The following is a 16,648-nucleotide window of genomic DNA, read 5'->3' as shown; positions in this document are numbered from 1 at the left end:
CAAGTCCGAAATCTTTAGCTTTTATAGTTTCCGAGATCTCGATGTTCATACAGACGGACAAACAGACGGACATGGCTAGATTGACTCGGCTATTGATCCTGATCAATAATACATATGCTCTATATTGTCAGGCACGCTTTTTTCTACCTGTTATATACTTTTCAACGAATACAATAGACCCCTTTACTCTACGAGTAACGGGTATAATGACGGCTATGTTGCCAATCTACTAGAACGTCTTTTTTTAGAACCCTAACGGGCTAACACATATCTCAACAAGAATACTTCGGCTTGCCGAAGTTTTTATACCCATGCAGCTATTGAAAAAATTAAATATGCGTAGATGTTTGAAAATATTGAAGCAATGATTATTTTCATCTCAATTTTTCTAGTGTTCCTATGGCAGCTACATAATATCGTGTTCCGATTTGAATCAAATTAAAAGCTTAAGTCTGAACGATCAAGTTATTACAATGTTCAAAATAATTTTTAAAATAATTCATAATTAAAGAAGTTAAATTTTAATTTATATTTTTTTTAGTGCTGCGATAATTGTGCACCTATGACAATAAGATGAAGTCGTTTGGTTTTAATGAAAACAAACCGTAATTCTGAAGTATTTACAGTTACTATATCTCGCACAACTTAAAAAATAAATAAAAAATAGTAGATAGAGGTTTTAAGTGCGAAAAAACGCATATTTGAATCATTTTTTTTGCGGCGACATTTAAAATTTTTTTTATTTAATTTAATTACATATTATTATAGAACTTGTAAAGAATGTAAGATATAATTTCAAATAAAAATTAGGAAAAATAAGCCGGTGACCTTGAGTTTTGGAGACGACTTGAAAATAGTTGGTTTGCGGTGAACTTCATAGCTCATGACTTAGTATCAGGACCAAAAAATATATGCATTTTAAAGATGTTGAATTTTTTCGAGGTAATCACGGGGAGTTTTTTTTTTGTTTTTCTATTTTTTTGAGCACTATAAACAAGGCGATTTTTCCTAAAAAAATCGCGGGTGACTTGTTTTTAAAAAAATATAAAAAAAAGAGGTTATGTAATTTAAAAAAAAAAAATCGGTTCAGTAGATTTTGAGTTCTGGTGTTCACGAACTTCAAGCAAGAACAATCTGGTAGCACGGCCAGTCGTTTAAAACGCTTAAACTTCGATAGTTTTACTCGGGTTGACTCGAAATTTGTTCAGAATACATACAATTTATACGTCGGATCTTCCAAACTCAGTTGCACGCGTCACACTCCTAGCCACCTATGCAGATGACTCTGCATTTCTTGCAGTTGGTAGTACCCCATCGTCTGCCTCCCGACGTGTCCAGACGTTCTTAGATAAATTCGAGAGTTGGACTTCTCGGTGGAACATTGCCCTGAACGTCGACAAAACGCAGCACGCCAAATTCGAGAGTTGGACTTCTCGGTCGAACATTGCCCTGAACGTCGACAAAACGCAGCACGCCAAATTTCCTCTCCGCCCTGGCCGTTCGCGTAGCCTCTACCTTGATGGAAATAGGCTTAAGCATGAAGACAAGGTGACCAAATCTGGTGTAACATTGGACCGTCACCTTTGTTGGAAAGGTCAATTTGACCGAGGGTGTGGCTCAGCTAGATCGAAACTGGACAGAATGGACTGGCTTTTTCGACCAAGTAGCGGTCTAACCCTTCAGGCTAAGTTGCGACTCTTCAAGGCCATTGTCCTCCCGACGTTGTATAGGGGAATAACTTGGTGGGGCACAGCCTGTGATCTTTTAAAAGGGTAAAGATAAAGGAGGATACTGGGTGTAAAAGGGCACCATTATGTCGAAAATCGTTTGTTGTTTCAGGACATGGGAGTGCCGACGGTTACGGAGACAATTTGTAGCATTTCAAAGCGATACAGAGATCGCTTGCTGGATCACACGAACTGTCTGGCTAGACGTCTTGCTACACCATTGGGTCCACGACGTCTCCGCAGACGGCACCCAGCGGACCTGTGGTAGACACGGCGCCTCTTATAACAACACAAGAATACTGACAAGCTTTTAACTGCCCAGCACTTAATACCCGAATATTTGGGATCTTTGAACACTCATAAGCATACACGAAAACAAGGACCATCCTTGTATGGCGTGTAAAATAAAATAATTGCCAAAAAAAAGTACAACATATTGTTGACTCAGAAATATAATAAAAAAAAAATGAAAAAAAGGTTTAAAAACCCAACCCTCACTTAATTCAAAACCGGTAAAAAGATAATAAACAGGTTTAAGGGGCTCCCTCCTTTAAAAGATCACTCGAATGGGAAGATTAATAGAAACAGAAGTCGTTTCACCTTAAGCAGAGCATAAGATAAACATGATTGTTTTTGTTATTCAAATTTAGATTAGGAAATAATGCCTTCAAACCTGAAAGCTGACATTTTAAGTTAGTCGTTGGCGAACGGCAAAAACATAGACTGCTTTGTCAACAACCAAAATACATAAAACACTAATTCCAGAGATAGTTAAGAATTTTGTACTATCTATTAAACGAATTTTTATACTTAACAGTAAAAAGTCCGGATAGTTTTAAATAATTTTCCTTAAATATGTTGTCTGTCTAAGCTGAATTAAACGCATGAGGGCAAGTGTGTGTTTTACCTTTTTATTGGCATTTTTGTTGCTCAGGCAAATCAAATAATAACAAATAAAAAAGTTAAAAAAAGATATCCCGGTCCCGACAAAGGATTCGAACTCGTGGCCAATCGTCTTAGCCGCCAATCGTCTTAGCCGCTAGGCTACCAGTAAGCAGCCAATTTAAAGGCTGCTTTATATTTTTTGGGCTACTCGTTCTTGATCTCAAAGGCGATTTTGCCTTTAAACACCTAATGACTGGCATCGTTCACTTCGCCTTTACCGTACTTTTCCTGTTCCTTTCGTAAGTCAAAGGCTGCTTTTTCTATTATATATTTCTCCGTGGAACTCAAGAGCAAATTCCTTTAAGAACTAAAAAAATTCCTTCTTAAATAAATAAATAAATTCTTTCTTTTCAATATTCAACTGCAAATGTTAGCAGTGTATATCGCGAGTCTTGGGGGCAGCTAAAACCGCTCCGTTCAACTAGCAACTTATATCGCTAACCGCCGAATCCCTGACTAAAACACAACAGTATTTTGTTAGGAGCTGATCTTTATTTGGCGCTCATCGCGTCTTTAATACGCATTTCCACTTATGTATAAGTTACAGTGTAACTTATGTATAAGTTACAGTGTTCTTATGTATAACCAATTCTAGGGGTTAATTCTAGGAGTTTAAATGTATATGTAGGAGATAGGGGGTTTAGTTCGTCTGCCATTATGGAAAAATATGTTTCAGCGCAGCGAGTCGCAATGGTTTCTCTGCACGAGCGTCTATTCCGTTTCGCAGGCTTTCTTGAACTGCCTTCCTCTCGCTCATTATTCTCTACCTCTCATTGCGCCACGCTCAGTAGGGATTTCGCTCTCCTTCCCCACCGCGCTCTCATTCAAAAGCTTCTCTCTTCCTTATTTCTTTTTAACTTCGTTTATTCAATACACTCAGAGACTTACAAATAATATTTCTACATTATATTTCAAATTAATCTCCGACACGGCCTTCCTGACCTTAACACGACCTCGTGTTACTTAGTTTAACTTAAGATTGGCATTAAACTTCATTTTTCATTAATTTCTAGTACATCACTTGACTTCTTTTCTTATGATACTTAACTCAAATGTCAACACAAATTTTCTTACACTTCTCGTGTCTTCAAATGTTAGTTTGTCGGGATAACCTTTCACAATTTCTCTTAGAGTACAAGCTCTCTTCCGCACAAACTCAACAATTTGGATATCAACTTTACATTCCATCAGACATTAGCTTAGCAGGATAACCTTTTACATGACATCAAGAGTACAAGCTCTCTTCCGCTCAAGCTCAATCGTCTGGCTACCAATTCTCAGATCATCAAATGTTAGTTTAGCAGGCTATTCACATTACAATTAGAGTACACCGCTCTCTTCTGCATAAACTCAACCATTTGGATACCAATTTTCTTATACCACACTCTGACCATAACCAAAACTTAAACTTAGTCTTTGTATGTGATTCTACTTGTGCCTCTCTTAGGTCTTATTGATTTTGTCCTTCTCGCCATCGTCAAACTCTTCAATCAACTCAATAGCCTCCCGCTCATCAGGTAGACTGCGTACACTATCATGTGGATACTTATACATCCGCTTTGTAGTTAATGACTTCAACAAATATCGATCACCATCAAGTAATTCTACAATAACAAATGGACCTTTAAATTTTGGATCTAATTTAGTTTGGTGTCGCTCTTCACTTTTTAATAAAACATGATCGCCAACCTTATGTTTTACAACTCGGGCATGCTTCTTATCAACTCTTTCTTTCTCGTACATTGCATTCTTATCAATATTGTTTTTAGCATTTTCTCTAGCTTTCTCGAGATCTATTCGCATGTCTTCATTGATGGTCAACATTCCCATTGGCCTCGCCTCTTTCCCTATCAACAATTCCAAAGCACTATGTTTAGTCACTCGGTTTGTAGTGCAATTTATTGCTAATTGAATTTCGCCTAACGCCTCCTGCCACGAACGCTCGCTAGTCTCCACCGCCGTTAACATGCCTTTGAGAACACTCATCACCCGCTCTACCTGCCCATTTGCTCTGCTTGCACCTGTCGCTATCACATGTAAATCTATTTTATTCGTGGAACAAAACTTACGAAACTCGCTACTTGTGAAGAATCTTCCCTGATCAGCTATAATCCTGCTGGGAACACCAAATATCGATATCGCGGACTTCACAGACTGTATGCAGCTTACAGTATCTAAATTCCATGTATGGTACAAGTAGACAAACTTTGTGAATGCGTCGATTTGAACAATGATATATTCCTTCTCGTCCTTTTTTCCACTTAATTTACCAGTTATGTCGATATGTAAAGTATGCCACGGTATCTCGACTTTGGGTATGGGGTGCAATTCTAATTGTGTTTTACCTGACGCTGACTTCGACAATTTACACGTCACGCAATTTTCAACAAACTTTCGAACATATTTCGACATGTTCTCAAACCAGTATTGCTCGTAGACCTTATCTAGAGTTTTTTGCCAGCCTAAATGCATTATAGCTTCGTGAATGTAATTAATAACAGACCATCTGAACGCCCTCGGAACAACGGGCAAACATCGAGTCTTGCCATTTCTTTGAATATTGCGATGCAACAAACTTTTTCTAATTTCGTAGGTGTTTGCTAGCTCTTTCTGCATTTCGTCACTATTCAATTCGGTCATAATTCTGGATATATTTTGATCACGCTGCTGTTCAGATACAAGCCAGTTGTGAGTGATAGTTGCCAAGTCAACTCGTACTTCCACAACTTTGCTTGCATTTGCCTGTGCAACAACTTCGACGGGATTTCTTGATAAGCAATCAACATGAGCCATTTGGCTCCCCTTTCTGTACTCTACCTGAAATTCGAAGGGCTGCATGAATGACCACCATCGATGCACCCGCGGGGTTAATGCTGCTTTTTCACGACTCGCTCTGATGGAATTACAATCTGTGTAAACGGTGAATTCTCTACCGCTTAGGTAATGCCGGAAGTGTTTGATAGCATTATACACCGCCAATGTTTCGAGCTCGTATGAGTGGTATTTGGATTCTGCCAACGTGGTGCATTTACTGTAGTATTCGACTACTCTACGCTTGCCATCCACCTTGTGTATTAACATAGCGCCATACCCATTAGCGCTTGCATCCGTGTGCAATTCGACTGGAAACTTGGGATCGAATATAATCAACACAGGGTCACTAGTTAGCACCTTAATGATTTTTTGACGAATTTCTTCATGCTGCTCTTTCCATTCGAATGCATTTGACTTTGAAGTTAATTGATATAGCGGCTTCATTACTTCTGAAAATCTAGGTACGAATTGCCTGAAATAGGATGATAATCCTATGAACTGTCTAATCTGTGTGACTGAAGCTGGTTTAGGTAGTTGAGTTAGTGCTTGAATTTTTCGAGGGTTGGGTTTTAGCTCACCGTCCCTAATTAGAAAACCTAAGTATTCTATCTCTGTGTGCAGAAACTGACATTTCTTTACATTGAAAGAAAACCCCGACTTTGATAACACGCTCAACACTGCCTCTAACCTTTCGAATGCTTCATCTGTGGAATTTGATACAATTAGAACATCATCGATATAGACTACTGCATATGTATTGACTAAATCCCCCAAGGCTCGAACTATGGCGCGCTGAAAGACCGATGAGGCGTTCTTCAGTCCAAACGGCATTGCTAGAAATTCGTATTGACCCTCCGGAGTCACGAATGCAATTCTTTCAACGGAATCGGGGTGAATAGGCACCTGGTAAAAGCCACTGGCCATGTCTAAGCTAGAAAAATATTTTCCACCTCGCAGGCGATCAATCTGGTCTGCGATTAATGGTAAGGGGTACCTATCTGACACAGTGTTAGCGTTTAATTCACGATAATCGATGCATAGTCTGTCACTCCCGTCTTTCTTTTTGACTAGTAACATTGGGCTAGCGAACGGAGAACTGCTAGGTCGTATTACATTTGCTTCTAACATTTGCTGAATTTTGTCTCTAACTATCTGCTTCTCGTTTTCGCTAAGGCGATACGGTCGCCTTTGTACCGTTTTGTTTCTATCCAACAAACGGATTTCCAATGAACCCGTAGTTACACGCCTACTTGGGATACCATCTATGAAGAACATGGAATATTTGGTCAATATGTCGTTTAGCTTTGACTTATCACTATCAATTAAATCTATATTAACATTATTTTTATAGTCAATCTTATTTAATGTGTTATCGTCAATTACCGATAATACCGTTTGAGTTCTATAAATATCAAATTTATTACTTTCTAACATTACTCCAAAGCCAAGTTGAAAAATGTCTTGTCCAATTATCATATCATATTTGAGACACTTATTATCTACTACGTGGAACAACAATTCGAAATTAAATTCTGAAATTTGTACGGTAGACAGAATTTGCATAGTGCTCTTGACAATATTGTCGCCAATGCCTCTTAAAACTACCAAGTTATGACATCTTTTGCCGCCTAGCTTCTCGCCTGTTGTTTCTTTCACCAACGAGCATTCGGAACCCGAATCAAAGAAAAATGGAAACCGCTCACCGAATTGTATTGCAGTTCCGTTAGGCTGATGAATCGCGCACATGTCTACTCTTCTCTCGCTGCTTTTACTCGCTGCTGCTGGTCTCATCGTGCACACTGATGCGATGTGTCCAACGTTGCCGCACTTAAAACATGTCACATGTCTCTCTCTCATCATCGTTGATCTGCCGTTGCTATGGCCTGCTCTTGTCTCGTTCCTCTCTTCTGCTTTCCTCCTGCGACACTCTATTGCTTTGTGCCCCAGCTTTCCACAGCTATGGCATCTAATCGGCGTTTGCATTTTAAACCTCTTCTTCTCGGGGCCCATGTCCATTCCAGAGAATTCTGAATTTCTGGCGAACGAATGCGCTTTGAGTTGTTGTTGTAACTCCGCTCTTGTCTTTATGTTTGTTGTAAACACTAATCGCTGCAGTCTGGAATCAATTTGCGACGAATGTGCCAGAACCAACGATATAGCAATTTCTTCGTGTGTCATCGCTTTCCACTTGGTTAATAAAGATGTAACCATTCGGCTGGAGTATACTGATAGGCATTCGTTGGGGCTTGGGCGTCCCTTCAGCATGTTTAGCAATAATGCCGCCGGCGTCTCGTTGCCTTCATAGCGCTCCATGAACAATTCCTTGAATTCCGCCCAACTCATTTCGGCGAAGCATATTTGTGATAGCCACTGCGATGCACTACCGAGCAACGACTTGCTGAGCGTCATTACCAAAGATGCACCTTCTTGCGGATGTTCACATAGAATCATGCTAGCCGTTTTGCACCATGCTGCTGCGTCGGCGTCAGCAGCTTCGGGGTTGAACGTTGGTAGCACTGCCGAGACAGGGCGCGTGCTAGGCGCCGGCGTGGATTGTGCTGCTTTCAAAAGTTCCGTAATCACTCTATTTTGCGATTCCAGAAGCGTGCGCCAGCTGTTCTCCGAATTGTCTTGTAGGGGTGGTGATCCCACTTCTGATGTAGGAGATAGGGGGTTTAGTTCGTCTGCCATTATGGAAAAATATGTTTCAGCGCAGCGAGTCGCAATGGTTTCTCTGCACGAGCGTCTATTCCGTTTCGCAGGCTTTCTTGAACTGCCTTCCTCTCGCTCATTATTCTCTACCTCTCATTGCGCCACGCTCAGTAGGGATTTCGCTCTCCTTCCCCACCGCGCTCTCATTCAAAAGCTTCTCTCTTCCTTATTTCTTTTTAACTTCGTTTATTCAATACACTCAGAGACTTACAAATAATATTTCTACATTATATTTCAAATTAATCTCCGACATATACACAATTTCGAGGACAAGTGTATGTCATAAAGGTCAAATTTCAATTCTTTGGTTTATCCCATCCTATTAATGTGGGAAGGGTTCTTAGGTCACAAGTGTAATCTGAAATGATATTGCACCAGCAACCTAATTATCTATGTTCAAAAGTGAACAGCAAATTTTTCTGGAATCAATAAATTGGCCGAATCAAAGGCGAGGTTTCATAATTTTAGGAATTTAATTCTTTGACTGTATGTGCGATTGACCATAGATTTTCTGAGCTCAAGAAACATCTTTCGGATGAGATTCTAGATGGCGAGACACGTATTACCGGCAACCTAGACGAGAAGTTTAAGTTGATTTCAGCTGAATTCAATAAACTTTGTCAGCGGGTAACCCAACTGGAGAACGAGGTGTGAGAGTTGGACATGTTGAAGAAGCGGGTTTTAGAGCTGGAGTCCAAATTGGATGACGACCACCACAATCAGCGTCTTCAGGATTTGGAAGCGAAATTGGTGGCCTCCTGCAACGCACAGGCCGAGTCCGAAGTAGCCTGTAATTTGCGTTGGCATGGTCTATCGTATGTCCAGGGAAGAATCTATTTCACGCACTGTACTTATCCCTTAATCTGACCGTGCCGCCAATTTTGCGATCTATACTTCGGGTACGACACCGAATGCCGTTCCAATCAATTGGTGATCTAATTGTTTGCGCACTCAGCGCTTGTATGTAAATCACTAGTTGTAGGGCGAGAGCGGGAGCCAATAAAGCTTTCGTCTGTTTTCCCGCTCTTTTCAGAATTTTCCCGCGCTTTTCCAATTTTTCCGCGCTTTTCATAATTTTGCGCGCATTTTGGCGTCAGACTTATATATTCGTTGCCCTTAGTTATCGGTCAGTGTATCATTCTCCGTTAGCATCTGCATAGGAAGAGCCGCTAGCCGCGTACACATACACACGCACACCGACACCGCTGCCGCTATTTCGAGTTATCTTTTGTCGTTTTCGTTCTCGATCGCTGCAGCAGTGCAATTTTCGGTCTGCCTAAACGTTTGTTCGTTTTTTCGGTACGCTTGAGCTTGAGCGGTAGCTCCCCTACAGTGCGTGCGTGCGGCATATACTGTCGTAGGGTTTATATAAAAAATATAAAAACCCTATTTAGATTTTTCGCTGTAATTCTCTCGGCACTTAGCTCCCTTACACCGTGTGCGATCGGTATAGTACTCGTTGATTTTTTATTTTATTATTTAACAAAAAAAAAAAAATAATTTAATAAAAATAAATATTTAACACCTCTTCGATACCAACCAAATAAATACAAATAAACGCAATGGCAGCTAAGGATATCGAAGAGCTTAAACATCAACGAGATGTCTGCATGAAAAGTATTAACCGAACTTATCGCCACTTAAAAGAAGCTAAATTATCTATAAATCCGGTCGAGCTTGAGTGTCGATTAGAGATTCTAAATACGCACATTGAAAATGCTTCCCTTTTGCAAAACCAAATAGAAGTGAAAGATACAAAAGATGTATACCGCGAAGAGTTGGAAGAGAGGGCCGTAATGACAAAGTCATGTAGCCTTCAGCTACAGCCTTGAGAACCCTTATCGACACGGTCACAGCCTTGTATGACTCATTGCTGTCTATTGGGGATGATAGACGCATTACTAATGCCATTTTAATACATCTGATAATGAGCAAGGTCGATGCAGGAACTAAAAGAAAATGGGAAGAACAGTTAGATTATACTTCGCTTCCACTTTGGAGCGAATGTGAGGCGGCCCTCAACAGGCGTTACCAACACATGGTAGCAGAAGAGGCTTCCAAGCCTAAAACTGTTCAGCAGGCCCAATCTAACCCTATGAAGAATGGAAATAGGAGTTTTTCGTTTGTCGCTGCCAGGAACGACTATGTTCAATGCATGTATTGCAACTCAGCTGAACATCAGATTGGAAACTGCGCTTCCTTCGCAGCCCTGACAGTTCAGTAAAGATTCGATTTCGCTAAAAGAGCACCCTTATGCATTAACTGTTTAAGAAAGGGTCACACTGTCAAAAAATGCAAATCGAACAGATGTAGAGTGTGCAATTCCTCACATCACACTTTGCTATATATATATGCCCCAAACACAAATCTCGCGTTGCCACCTCCTTCTCAGCCCACGCTCATGCAGGAGTCTCCATCCACTTCGCATGTTTTGCATGCGAATGCATCGGATCGAGTCATTCTTGCAACTGCTGTTGTGAGCGTCCAAACAAAAAGCGGGGAGTTTGTATTAGCTCGAGCGTTGCTCGACTCTGGTTCACAATTAAACTTTGTAACCGACGAGCTCGCTCAGCGGCTCAAAATTACAAGAGAGGACGTGTGCATGAGCTTGCGAGGCATTGGTAAAACTAATGCCCAAGCCACAAAAAAAATACACACGATTGTGAAGTCGCGAGTAGGGAACAGCCAATTGTCGTCCAATTTTTGGATTATGAAAAATATTTCTGGTTATCATCCGGATCAAGCGGTGAACACCAGCGGGTGGAGGGTGCCTGAAAATATTCAGTTGGCAAATCCATTCTTCTTCAAGCCCCAAAAAATAGATATACTTATCGGCGCTGAAACATTCTTTGAACTTTTATCGATTGGCCAGATAAAGCAGGGCCCTGAATTCCCCATCCTACAAAAGACAGTTCTCGGCTGGATAGTGTCAGGCAGATGTGCCTCTGAAAATAATAAAAACGCTGAAAAAATGGTACATCTCAGCTGCCAGGAGGAAGCGTTAGAGTCAATTGACACAACCCTGCAGAAATTTTGGTCTGTGGAGGACTTGCCGCCCAAGGCTAAAGTCCATACTCCTGAGCAACAACTCTGTCAACAACACTTTGAGAAAAATACTCAAAGATTGTCGTCCGGTAGATTTTCGGTTCGTTTGCGTTTAAATCTGACCCAAATACTCTTGGTTCGTCATACGAAGTTGCGAAACGTAGATTTTTGTCGCTAGAAAGGAAATTGCCTAAGGACCCTTCGCTGAAGAAGATGTATATTGAATTCATGGAGGAATATGTTTCACTGGGCCACATGTCTTCCACCAATGACAAAATTCCGAATACTCCGCACTATTTCATTCCGCTCCAATGCGTTTTACGGCCACAAAGTACTTCAACTAAGTTGAGAGTAGTTTTCGATGCATCGAGCCGTACTTCTACGCAGGTAGCGTTGAATGACATCTTGATGGTAGGCCCAACTATTCAAGAGGAGCTGTACTCGACTCTGCTTCGGTTTAGATTGCATAAGTTTGCCCTTGCGGCCGACGTCAAAAAGATGTATCGCCAAGTGATGGTGGACGAAGCTGATCGTAACTTCCAGCTCATAGTATGGAGACGAGATCCTTCTGAGTCCCTGAAAATCTTTAACTTGAACACCGTTACATATGGAACTTCGCCAGCACCCTTTTTGGCGATTCGGTGTTTAATGCGGCTAGGAGAGATGGCGCAAGCAACTCAATCAAAAGCCGCAAAGGTTATTCAGAATGATTTTTATGTTGACGATTTGTTGACTGGCGCCGGATGCGTTGAGGACCTGCAAAGCCTTCGAGACGAAGTTTCTCAGGTCTTGCAAGAGGCAGGCTTTGAATTGGCAAAGTGGTTTTCAAACTGCCCAGAGTTATCCGCATCTGATAGCGCTGTAATGCCACTTATGGCAGACTCAGACGTAACCAAGACCCTTGGCGTGGTTTGGTTACCGGTTAAAGATAACTTTCAATTTCGGTTGGATGACTCTTTCCTGGATCTTCGCGCGACAAAACGAAATATTTTGTCGGTGACTGCTCGACTTTTCGACCCACTTGGCCTCTTGTGTCCTTTGGTCACAAAGGCAAAGATGTTGTTGCAGGAACTGTGGCTTCGAAAATTAGATTGGGACGATTCGCTACCGATGTAGTTGCTCACGTCGTGGGAGACGTTTAAAGCGACGCTTCTGCAGCTGCCTAAAATTAAGGTATCGCGATTCGTCAACACAGATCCACAAGTCCCGATTCAAATGCATGGTTTCGCTGACGCTTCCATGCGAGCGTATGGAGCGTGCATCTACGTTCGGACTCAAACTGCTGAAGGTTTGAAAGTGTCTTTATTGACCGCCAAATCGAAAGTAGCTCCCCTCAAGACGAAAACTTTGCCTCGCCTTGAGCTGTGTGCAGCTCACCTTTTAGCAGATCTCTATAATTGTGTCAGGCCATTGCTAAATTCTCCCATTGAGAATGTTTTCCTGTGGACAGACTCCGAGATCACTTTACACTGGATTAAAACCCATCCCTCGTCGTTGTCGGTTTTTGTTTCGAACCGGGTTGCAGAAATTCAGGAGTGGTCGGAGAAAGCAATTTGGAGACACGTTCCCACGAAAGTCAACCCAGCAGATATAGTGTCCCGAGGATGTGACGTAGAGGAGCTTACAACGTCCATTTGGTTCGGTGGGCCTTCGTTCTTGCTAGACTCAGAAAATAATTGGCCTGTAAATAAACATTTCGAACTGCCGGCTGATGTAATGTCGATGGAGCTACGCAAATCGGCAATAGCTCTCGTAGTCAGCCCAGAGCCAAATTATGTGCTTCAGAAAATAGAGTCCTTTTCGTCGCACCTGAAGCTTCTGAGAGTTTTCGTGTGGGTTTTTCGTTTTATTCAAAGGTGCAGAAAGGTGTCGAAGCCCTTTGAAAAAGTATTTCGCCAAGAGAACTGGATTTCGCTTTTGATAAAATTGTCGAAGTTGTCCAATTTCACGAGTTCAGGGACGACATAAGTAAAATTCGGAAGAATAAACCGGTAGCAACGAATATTCAAAAGTTAAACCCTTTTCTTCAGGAAAATAAATCGGATTGGTGCTCCTCGACATTGCTACGAGTTGGGGGTCGGTTATTGAATGCTCCTATCCCGTCCGAAGCCAAATTTCCGTTGTTGCTGTCTAAAAGCTCACAGTTCGTCAGATCCTATGTGTCATACCTGCACGTTACGAACTGTCACGCTGGCCCACGAGCTCTCGTAGGTCGTCTGCGCGAGAAAATCTGGCTAGTTAATGCTCAAGAAGTCTGCCGACGAACAGTTCGGTCGTGCATGCGCTGCTTTCGCTGTAAGCCGCAACTTTTGACGCAAATTATGGGAAACTTGCCAGCAGATAGACTTCGAGCTCTCCGCCCGTTCAATATTTGTGGCGTTGATATTTGTGGTCCATTCAGCACAACGTATCGTATCCGTGGTAAGCCACCGTACAAGTCGTACGTGGCCTTGTTCGTCTGTTTTGCGTCCAAAGCGGTCCACTTAGAATTAGTGTCTGACCTAACCACTGATGCGTTCTTGTTGGCATTTCAAAGGTTCGTGAGTCGTCGCGGGATTCCGGAGAAGGTGTGGTGCGACAACGCCACCAATTTCGTCGGCGCAGATCGCCACATGAGAGAGTTCCGAGCCCGTCTGGAGGAGCAGGGGGGCGGTATCGAAACATTCGCATCAAAAAAAGGATGCGAGTTTGCGTTCATACCGCCCAGAGCACCGCACTTCGGCGGACTATGGGAGGCAGGTGTGAAGTCTGCAAAGCACCTGTTCCTTCGGACGGTAGGCCAAGACCTCTTGACCGCGGAGGAGCTCGGAACTCTGCTCACCAGCGTGGAGGCCGTGCTCAACTCCAGGCCCCTCGGCGCTCTAAGCAGCGACCCGAACGACGGCGAGGCCCTGACCCCCGGGCATCTGCTCATCGGCGGCCCTCTTCTGGCCCCACCATCAGCGGCGCTCCCGGACCAGATCAGCCTGACCTGCTTGCGACGATGGCGAGGTGTCTCGTCTCTCAGGCACAGGTTTTGGCAGCGATGGTCCCGGGAGTACATCTCCAGCCTCCAACAGCGGTCCAAGTGGCACCAGGGGGAGCCCAACCTCGTCGTGGGAGCGCTCGTCGTCGTCGCAGAAGACAATCTTCCGCCCCAGCAGTGGAGGATCGGACGAGTGGTAGCGGTGCACGCCGGCGCCGATAGCAAGGTTCGCGTGGCGGACGTCAGGACGCAGGACGGCGAATATCGGCGAGCTGTTCACCGACTGGCCCTGTTGCCCGTTCTGGGCTGAAGGACGTCGTCCCTTCAGAGGGGGCGGTGTTTGCGCACTCAGCGCTTGTATGTAAATCACTAGTTTTAGGGCGAGAGCGGGAGCCAATAAAGCTTTCGTCTGTTCGCTCTTGCGAATTCGCCCCGTCTCTCGCCACCGTAGCATAAGTTAGGTTCTAAGAGAAATTATTGAAATATAATTGTTAGTGATCCATCGAACATCATCGTAGCCACTCCTTTTCGTCGCGCTTTCGACATAGTTTCACAATTTTTCGCAAATTAAAATCGCCAGAACTACTGCGTTAATACAAAATAGTATTACATTTTCACCAATTGTTATTATACCATTGTATTACATGAACAAGACCAGACATATGCGTGCGATTAGGGCTTACCAGTGAAAAAATAAAACGCAACTGAACTTAAAGCTCATTGGCCTAGAATCGCTCGCGTTTACATACATTAACTAACAGCTGAAAAAATACGAGATATTTAAACGTGCAATGCATCTCAAAAGGCAAAAGCTCTTATCAGCTGTGTTCTCACAGTGTGGTAAGATATTTGTAAAGGAGAAAGAGGATGCGGAACCGATATGTGTGTAGATCTTGGATCAACTAGCTCAAGGAGATGATTAACGAAGATGAAATACATAATACGATAATACATTTCGCTCTTAAAATATATCTGTTTATCTATTCAAAAAATTGTGTTTGAATGTAAGAAATATTAATACCTAGGATAAGAATCGGTCGCTTTAATAGTTTTTATTTAAATTTAAAATACATGCGCAGCAAATTTCAAAAAATATTAATTCAATATGGGATATTACATGGATTTAAACCGGTCAAATATTTATGCGCTATTTCGAGTACTTGCAAAGCAGAAAAATGCTCTAAAAATTTGCCATATAAACGCACAAAAGCCCCACTCGTAAAATGTAAGAATTTAAATATATTATAGTTGTCAAATCGGGCGTATTATATGTATATTTGAAACCTGGTTTGCCCTGATTTGTGTGGTGTGCTTGTAGAAACTGATGGTAATTTGTTGAGCTCTGATTGTGATAGTCATGGAGGAGGGGTTTGAATACATGTAAGCAAAAGACTTAAATCCAAGTTTGTTTGTAAACATGCAATCGGTAATGCAGTAGAACATATATTTGTAAAAATCAAATATAATTGTAATGCTACAAAAGTTGCTGATGGCGTACTTTTATCGACCCAATTTTCGCGCAAATTATGGAAATATTCTAGATGTCATTCTCGAAATTTCTCTAACGTATGAAGATGTTATTGTAATAGGAGCTTTTAAAACTGACCTAACTCGAGAGTCCCACCTAACGAAAACATGAATACGCTTGGAATGAGCGTGGTTATTTATCTTTACCCCACACATTTTACCAAAACTCGATGTTCTCTATTAGATGATGTCCTCACGATGACCATACAATAGTTATTGGGGATTATAAACAAATAAAATAAGACCTTTGAAGTATAACGTTTGATCAATGCAATTGGGACAACATATATGTCCTTTCAGCAGTTGATGAACAAGTAAACCAACTCCAAGACATCATTCGCTTTTTATATAACGCTTGCTGTTCAGAAGAACTTAAACAATCATAAAGTATAAGATTTCAAGAGCTCTGGGAATGTCATGTTGTTCGATCTAGAGCCATATTTTACGATCTGTTACATAAAAGAAGACAAGGGTGCAGTTCTTAGCACTTGTAATCTGCAAATGCAGTCCACTTGAGCTACCAAATATAACCTAACACACTGCACCAAGGGCTCCCGTGGGGAAGCCAAAAGAAAGCTCTCCCGCTCAGACATGCAGATGCGGTCTCTGCGGAGGCCAATAATAAGACTAGAATAAAAACCTTTAAAACAATATTTGGAACTATAAAACAGTTAAATTCAGATCTCAAAGTAGAAGGTTAATTCATTTAGTTGGCATTCCTATCATTTTGGTCCTTCGACGACTCTGCCGTTTTCCCCCATCAGTGCTAAGAGACTCAAAGCTAAGGCCAGAGCATTAAGTATTGCAAAATAAAAACGCTTGCTTAAGGCCGAGTGGTAAAAAACTGAGTATAAATTAAAATAAAAGCAAAAAGATAAAAAAGAATCTTTTCTGTTCCTAAAAATAGCATTAA

The 16,648-nt window shown here is 41.9% G+C and overlaps 1 protein-coding gene across 7 annotated transcripts in view; it reads right to left on the bottom strand.

The window, feature by feature from the left end:
• The window catches only part of LOC108150545 (acetylcholine receptor subunit alpha-like), a 688,503-nt gene that overhangs the window by 232,584 nt on the left and 439,271 nt on the right, over positions 1-16,648 (bottom strand). The gene's annotated exons all lie outside the window — the stretch shown is intronic.

The sequence above is a fragment of the Drosophila elegans genome, unplaced genomic scaffold (genome assembly GCF_018152505.1).
Source record: "Drosophila elegans isolate 14027-0461.03 unplaced genomic scaffold, ASM1815250v1 contig_208, whole genome shotgun sequence".
Classification (NCBI taxonomy): Eukaryota; Metazoa; Arthropoda; class Insecta; order Diptera; family Drosophilidae; genus Drosophila; species Drosophila elegans.
Note: the sequence above shows the minus strand (reverse complement) of the source record. Positions and strands in the feature narration are given on the sequence as shown.